The sequence below is a fragment of the Vulpes vulpes genome, chromosome 11 (assembly GCF_048418805.1).
Source record: "Vulpes vulpes isolate BD-2025 chromosome 11, VulVul3, whole genome shotgun sequence".
NCBI lineage: Eukaryota > Metazoa > Chordata > Mammalia > Carnivora > Canidae > Vulpes > Vulpes vulpes.
Window position 1 is genome coordinate 64,033,051 of NC_132790.1, and position 8,652 is coordinate 64,041,702.

At 41.2% G+C, this 8,652-nt stretch overlaps 1 non-coding gene across 1 annotated transcript; it reads right to left on the minus strand.

Moving 5' to 3' along the window:
• Window positions 1–8,297: 8,297 nt before the first annotated feature.
• On the minus strand, window positions 8,298–8,402 carry LOC112921681 (U6 spliceosomal RNA). The gene has a single exon (XR_003235292.1). It is a non-coding gene; the product is annotated as a U6 spliceosomal RNA (small nuclear RNA).
• Window positions 8,403–8,652: the final 250 nt, after the last annotated feature.

Here is an 8,652-nt window from a genome sequence, read left to right on the forward strand (position 1 = left end):
TATATTTTGTGGACTTAGGCAAAAGTAGATGTGCATCCCAGCTAATATATATTTCAGCTTTTATGTATTAAAAATTGAAAATTTATAATATATTCATCAATGCAGGAAATTAAAATGGTATCTTTATCTTTATAAAAATGGAAATAAAGTCATATTTTGTAATAGAGATTAAATAAATAAACTTCTAATGTAACATAAATTTGACACTTTCATTATTTTTCTCTAAATGTGGTACCTGTGATAGCTCACTTGGCACTATGGTGATATTACCTTTGATCAGTAATTAAATCTGGTCTGAGAATTTTTTTTCCCCACTAAATTCTAAGTTTCTCAAGGTCAGCTCCAGGTCTCTGTATCCTTGGCATCTACTACATAGTAGGCATATAATATATACATTGAACAAACAGGTAATTTTGGGCCTGTCAGGTCCCAAGAAAAGTGACTTGCAGAAGTGAAAAGTCTTGGTGATATGATTCCTTGAATATGAGGTATAAGAAGGCATGGGAGGACCAACTGTCTAGTAAGTACCATGTGCCAAGCAGCCAAGCATTCTTATTGTTGTTGTCACAACATATTATGTCTATGGTTCCAGCTTATGTTCTATGAGTTATCTGTATTCATTGAATACTCTTAATCCTTTAAGAATGGAGAACAGACTGGGGAACCTTGGTGGCTCAGTTGGTTAAGCATCTGCCTTCGGCCCAGGTCATGATCTCAGAGTTCTTGGATCAAGCCCCATGTCAGGTTCTCTGCTAGCAGGGAGTCTGATTCTCCCTCTTTTCTTCCCTTTGCTTGTTTTTTCTCTCTCTCTCATAAACAAACAAACAAACAAACAAACAAATAAAATCTTTAAAGAATGGGGAACAGACCAAATCCTATTACAGTTAAGCCAGTTATAAGGAGAAACCATAGATAATTAAAGTATTTCTAGGTGCTAGTTGATGGTTCTTTCATTTGAAGAACTTTCCAGGGCAGGGAATGCCCTTGCATTGTTCCCAGGGTCCATTCTAATGGGATTAACCTTGGAATAGTTTCTTGGTTATTATCCAAGTTTTCCTGGATCATTTTAGAATTGCATTTAGTCCACACAAGATGAGAACAAGCTCCATCCCATAAGTTCAGCATAGGGTCATGAACTCAGTTCTTTCTGTGTTCCAGGATAAAGTTATCCAGAGAATGGCTCCCGTTGTACAAAAACTACTATCACATCCATTCTGGGTAACTTTACACAGTTTACCTAATCTCTCCACATAAATGAAAATTCTAATATCTAACTTGTCCATTGAGAATGAAATGAGCTTATTTATTTGCACAGTGCTGGCAGATGGTATCGGCTATCCATTGTCAAAATAATGCCTTGTAACAAATGACCACAAAACCTAGGGACATGTGACAACAAGTGTTTATTGCTCATGTGTTTGGGTCCTCTGGAAGTTGGCAAGAAGGTTTTGCTGATTAGGCTGGGCTTGCACACATGTCTGTGGCTTGCCTAGCTGTCACCTGGCTAATCTAGGCTGAGATAACTTCTGCTCAGGCCCACATGTCTCTCATTCTCTGTCTGGCTAGCCTGGGCACATTCCCATGGAGGCGGCAGAGGTGCAAGAGAATGAGCTTTACTGTGCAAACCTATTGCGAGCATCTGCTTGTGGGATGTCTGCTAACATCCCATAAATCACAAGCCAATGTGAGCACATGAGTGATTTTGATGGAGTCTAGCATCAAAGAGTGAGATGGGTCATCCTGCCCATGAAGGAAGGCAAAAGCTTTCAAGCAAGCTATATGGCAAAGGGCATGGATAAAAGGAGAGGTAAAGAGTTGGGGACATTCTGTAATATACCCAACAAACACTGGATGGTTCTAAAGAATAGGTGTCAGATTTTTGGCTTCCAGCATCTAAACTCCTTTACTACATGTGGGGTATTCTCTACCTCATAGGTCTTGGTGAGAAGCAGACCCCATCTCCTCTAAAGGAAGTGAAAAAAGTGGAAATACTTGGTTTCCTAGTGTTTCTGGCCTTTAGTATACAACTCCATTATCTAGTTCTAGCTACCCTGATACCTTTGTCTGGAACCTTGAATCTGGAGCTGGAATGCAAAGAAGTATGGGGAATCTACACAGGTAGTGGTGGAGGCCACACATGGTTTCAGGGCAAGATGACAGGTATGCTAGTGGTGGCTTCTCATGAGGGGCAGAATGATTGCCTCAAGATTCCCAATTTGTCACCCCCACCCCCGTCCCCCGTATCAGGGTCTTTATTGTGTGGTTTTGCATTTCCCTCAATAAAGAGGCAGAATTTTTTTTCCTACTCCTTAAACCAAGACTCATCTTGTGATTTGCTTTGGCTAATAAAGTAGGTGATGGTGCTGCCAGTTCTGAGGTAGGCCTCAAGAGGCATTGCATGCCTTTGCAGTCCCTTCGTTCCTCTGCCATCTCCATGAGAACATGCCTAATCTAGACATGATGGAGGATGAGATACATGTGGAGCAGAGAAGTGTCATGCCAGTCACTCCTGGTGAGGCTAGCCTAGAAAAGTCAATAGGCTAGCCTAGAAAAGTCAATAGCCGGCCAATGCGGGGCCTCATGAGTGGCCCTGTCAAGATTACAATGCTGCCTACCAGCCTCTGACCCTAGGTACATGTGCAACAAACATGTATTATCATGTGTCCCTGCATGTTTGTGGTTGTTTGTTAGCATTATTATAGACATAGCTAACTGACACATGATGTTCAGAGCTAGACTAGTGTGGTGGAATTCTGAGTGGTCGGTCTGTCTAGCATCTTTGTTCCCATCTATTTTCAGAGCCTGGTCCTCCAGAATTCTTGGCAATTATGCAAGTTACCCAGGATCTTTTCAGCAAATTCTCTTTGTGCTTGCATCAGGCAGAGCTAATTTCTGTTTCCCACACTTCAGTACCATGCAAGTGTAGTGCTAGCTCTTATTATTCTTCTTCCATCTCTGTTTCTGTTTGAACTCGCACTTATCTTCCTAAACTTGTTTCATTTGTGAATCAAATAGCGTCTGACACTCTGTCTTCCCCAGGAAGCCTCTCCTGACTAATTGGGAAGTGCCAATTTCTTCTTGTATCTTCTCTTCTTTGTGTTCCAGCATCTTTCGAGCCTCACTTGTCACTGCCTTCCACCATACTCAGAGCAACAGCGAAGCCACTACCATTGTTCTCATATATGTGATTCATCTGTTGGATGTTTACAGAATTATCAGTGTTTGTTCATGTCAACATCACTCATTATAGAGTTTAAGTGTGCATTGGGCACAGATGGCATTGAGTTAATTGATGTTTTTGAACCTCATGGAGTCATTCACTTAATTCAGGTGAGTACATCAGCCTTTTGATGATGGTAATTCAGATATTGGATAGAGAGAGACAATTGGTGGCTAGACAGATTTGCTTTAAAGGAGGTTGTCTGAACTGAGCTGTGTTTATGGCTTCTCTCTAGAATCTAAGAAGTCTGTGGGGAGCAATTGGCATAAAGGAAAAAATGGGAATCTTGGAGTCAAAGAGCCGAGTTTGCATCCTGGCTCTGTGCATTAAGCAAATTACCCAGCCTCTCCAAGTTCAAGTCTCCAGAGTTCTTAAATGGGGACACAACAAATACAATCCCTGTTCATTGGTCAAAGTTGCTGTGGCAATCAAAAGAATATTGGTCATGAACATGCTTTGTAAACTATAAAGAACTATATAAGAGCAAAGGAGTAATGAAAGTGCTAAGATATTGAACTTTCTCTTGGAGAGGACCAGGAGAAGATAAGAAGTCAGTGTAAGCCAATGTTTGGGTAGTTACAGAGTAGTAGTTCTCAAGCCTGGTCAGGAACCAAGAGCCACTGGCCTGACCACAACAGCCTGACAGACAGGGATGAGGAGTCCATGTAGCAGCATTATTAGGGCACGGGGAAGGATAATGCCAGCCAGCATGGCTCTCTGAGTTCTAAAGCAAGAAGACCAGTAGAGAGTGATTCTAAAGACTAAGTCCTCTATGTGTAGTTATGAAAGTGAGATTTAAAGAGGGCTTATATCACATAGGAATCACCTTTGGCTGTTAGTAATAGAGAACTGAAACCTAGTGATAGGGATCCCTGGGTGGTGCAGCAGTTTGGCGCCTGCCTTTGGCCCAGGGCGCGATCCTGGAGACCCGGGATCAAATCCCACGTCGGGCTCTCGGTGCATGGAGCCTGCTTCTCCTCCTTCTGCCTGTGTCTCTGCCTCTCTCTCTCTCTGTGACTATCATAAATAAAATAAAATAAAAATTCTTTAAAAAAAAAAGAAACCTAGGGATAAACATAATTATTAAAGATTTTATTTTTCTTACCTTAAGAAAAGTCCTAAGGTAGGCATTTGAGGGCTGAAGTGGTAACTCCATGAACAGAGACTCAGTATCCTAGAAATCCATTTTGTTTATTCTTGCAGTGTGATTCTTCCCCCTACCCATAGGAGCTCAAGAGAATTGCCAAGGTACCAGCCATCGTATTTGTATTTCAAGCAGGAAAAATGGAGAAGGGTGTGTAGCAGCGGAGTCATTTCTCTTTAAAGAGTTTTTCTGAAAACACCATCTAATGACTTTTGCTTACATCTCTCTGGGCAAGGGGGGCTGGTAAATGTGCATTTCTGGCTGGGCTGGGCATATTATTATCTCTAAATAGAATTAGAATTCTATTAGTAATGAAAAATGGCTAGATATTTGGTGGGCAATTTGCTGTCTCTGCCATAGGATTCTTTGCTCTAATACCCCAATATCACCATGCATCATCCTCAAAGGAGAAATGTAACATTCAGAAAGTGTGTAGCATCATTGGCTAAGAGTCTGGATTTGAAGACAAATTTTCCTGGTTTCAAATTTGCCTCCATCACTTACTAGCTATGTGACCCTGAAATATTTACTCAACTCCATTGAGCCCAAGTTTTCTTATCTGAAAAATATAGATAATAATATTTTATGTCATGAGGTTTCTGTGCAAATTTAGTTGTTCTGCAGAGCCCTAAGCACATTGCGTGGCATCCAGAAAACTCCTGAGAAAGTTCTCTATAGAAGTGCATGAAGTGAGTTATGTAGTGCTGAAATATGAGTCATGGTCTTGTTGGTTCTGCAATAGTGAGAAAAAGACATGCTTTTAATCAAAAGGGGGTATCAGACCTAAATAATTGACATCAGACCTAGAAACTGGCACTAGAATTCTGGTAGGAAGGAAACTGTCTCTGTGCTGGAAATGATCTTGCTGAGCCTGGTGGGGCCTGGGGTATGTCTAGAGAGTGAAACATTACAGGAGACATTGAAGAAGAGTGACATGAGGGCAAAGAGCATAGGGTGAAGCTGTCCAATCACAGCTTGCCAGCCAAAAGTATGTGGCCCCTTGCCTGTTTTCTAGGGCCCATGAGCCAAGAATGGTTTTAAAATTTCTGAATGTTGAAAAAATCAAAATAAGACTATTTCATGACTTGTGAAAATTGTGTGAAATTCAAATTCCAGTGTCCATAAATAAAGTTTTATTGGAACGTAGCCATATCCGTCTATTCATATTATCTATTTCTTCTTCAATGCTGTGATAACAGAGTTGAGTAGTTGGACAGAGACCATATGGCCTGCAAGCTTAACATATTTACTGTCTGGACCTTTATATACAAGGTCCATGACCCTGGAAAAAAGTGAGATGTGGTCAGGCTGGAGAGTGTGGGAGAGGCAGCCAACCCCTGGTGGAGTGGTTAGAGGACCATGTAAGAATGGACAAACTCAGGCAGGGTTTGTTATGGGCTGAATTGGGTCCCCTAATATTCATATGTGAAGCTCAGCCCCCTGGTACCTCAGAATGTGACTGTATCTGGAGAGAGATCCTTTAAAGAGGTAATTAGGTGAAAATGTGATCATTAGGGTGGGTCCTAATCCCATATGACTGGGAGCACAGACACATAGACATAGAAAGACCACATGAGGACACAGAGAAAAGTCAGTCATCCACAAGTAAAGGAGAGAGGCTTCAGGAGAAGCAAGCCTTGCTGACACCTTGATCTTGTACTTCTGGTCTCCAGAATTAGGAGTAAATAAATTTCTGCTGTTGGAGCCACCTAGTCTGTGGTGTTTTGTTATGGCAACCCTTGCACACTAATAAGGGTTCAATCAAACTATTTGGGTGCCTGAAATATCACCTCTTCCCTTATCTTCCTCCCAGAGCTTCAGTCTTATCTGTAAGAAGCCACAAGGCCTTGTGTGAGATTTTTAATTTATGGACATGGAGGGAGAGGCCAAGTTTCATGTGTGGGTCAACAGAGTCAAGAACTGTGAGATAATCTGAGAACATGGGAAAATAGAGGTGACTTTGAGAACTTACTGAAATTTTCATAGAAGCCTGAGGCAGGGCTCTGGCTTCTTCCCACTGTGCATTTAAGCAGAACTTCTTTGGACCTTAAAGTTCTAGATCATGACAGGGTTAGAACAACAACAGCAACAAACCCCAAATAAAATAAACAAAAATGATTTTGAAAGCTACCTTGTGGAAAGAGGTACTACTTTCAAGTCCAAGTTGAGAGGGGCTGCATTCTCTCAGACATTTTTTTTCTCCTATACTTTTCCTACTGTAGAGTCCTTCCGGGCTTGGTCGCCACATTTGGCCCACAATCAAGGCCAGGTGTCCTGATTTTATGTGAGTATTTGTTTTGGGAATGGTTAGCTCTCAGAGGACAGTGGGACACTTTCTGCCATTCTCAGAGCCCTGTGACGGGAAAAGTAAATGTCTGTGTGGGCCATTTACCCATATGGCCATAGTGTTTTTGGCTTTTGGCATGGTACCACCTTAAAGCTGTAGCTACAATTCAAGCTTGATCTCCAGACGTGATTTCCTAGAGCTCCTCCACAGCTTTGGATAATGAATCTCTTTGCTGGCCATTTGTGCAGTGGAAACAGGGAGCATGATCCACCTGGAGCCTAGAGGATGTGTAGGGGGAGGGTGTGCAGCCCTTGTCATTTTAGGTTAACATCTTGAAGTACTGTTGTGGTCTGTCAAGAATGGAAAGGAGGAAAAATTAGGGGTAGCATCTGGCCAAACGGGGGAGAAAACCTGCCCATCATTTAAGGCGAAACTCCATGTATGGCCAGAGTTCCCTTTAGGAATGAAGGACTATTCCTTCAGCTTCTGGGAATGCTGCTGGCAAAAGGTCTCCAGCTGGAATTACTTCTACTGAAGAGGGCCACCTTGCCAGGGGACAGTCTCCTCCTCTAGGGGTAGAGCACATCTAATTAATGACTGATCATATTGGAGTCTAAAATCTTGGCCCCTTCATTCCCTGTTTGGGACTGCTCTGAAGGGCCATTCCCACTCTAGAACTCTCCTTGGAGGTGGATGAGGCTTCTTGTGTTTGATTTTGTTTTCAATTCTAACAAGGCAGTTATCACCAGATGTTTGAAACAAAATAGTCCTGAAAGAGAACATTTCAGTGTTCTGACCTTCCAATAACATGGGCAGTGGAGGAGGAGGAATGAAATGAATCTTCTGTCTCTAAGAATTTGTAAAGCTTTCAGAGTCTGTGTACAAGCGGATCACATTTAAATAAAATGAAAGGCAGCATACTCAAACTTACAAAATGGAAAAATTGAGGACCATGGTTTCTAATTCTGATTTAAAGATTTTATTTATTTATTTATTTATTTATTTATTTATTTATTTATGACACAGAAAGAGAGAGGCAGAGACATAGAGGGAGAAGCAGGCTCAATGCAGGACCCTGATGCAGGACTCAATCCCGAAACTCCGGAATCACTCCCTGAGCCGCAGATAGACACCCAACTGCTGAGCCACCCAGGCACCCTTGACTTAAAGATTATAGTTATATAATTACAACCCAAATATATATAACAATAATTTATTCACTCATCCATGTATTTCTCAAATATTATCTGTTATTTATTTCCTGCTTATTAAAATATAATTCATCTATAACACCATGTGAGTTTAAGGTGTATAATGCGATGACTTGATACACATATATATTGAGAAATAATTACCATGATAAGATTAGTTAACACCTCCATTACCTGAATTATGTTCCGGTGTGTGTGGTGAGAACATTTAAGACACAGTCTCAGGCGCTTGGGTAGCTCAGTTGGTTATGCTTCTGACTCTTGGTTTCAGCTCATGTCTTGATCTCAGGGTCGTGACCTCAAATCACATGTCAGGTTCCTTGCTCAGTGCAGAATCTGCTTGAGATTCTCTCTGTCCCTCTCCTTCTGCCCCTCTCACTTGTGCTTTCTCTCTCAAATAAATACATATATCTTTTTTAAAAAGATGTATTTTCTAAAATTATGGGATGACTCATGAATTTGGGTGTTATCCTTGCACAAGGCCCATGCTGATCCTCTCTGTATCATTCTGATTTAGTGTATGTGCTGCTAAGTAAGCATTATCAAATACTTATTAAGAATTGATTATATGCCAGATATCATGTTAGGTTCTGAGGAACCATAATGGGCTCTCATCCTAATAAGTGGATGAAACCAGAGAGAGAAACCAGTAAATAAATCAATACAGCAAAAGTACAACAGTACTTACTGTTGGTGAGGTAATAGAGAAACAGGCAGCCTCATACATTCTTGGCAAGAATAAAAGTTAGTGGAGGACACTTGACAATATTTATCAAAATTGCAAATGCAC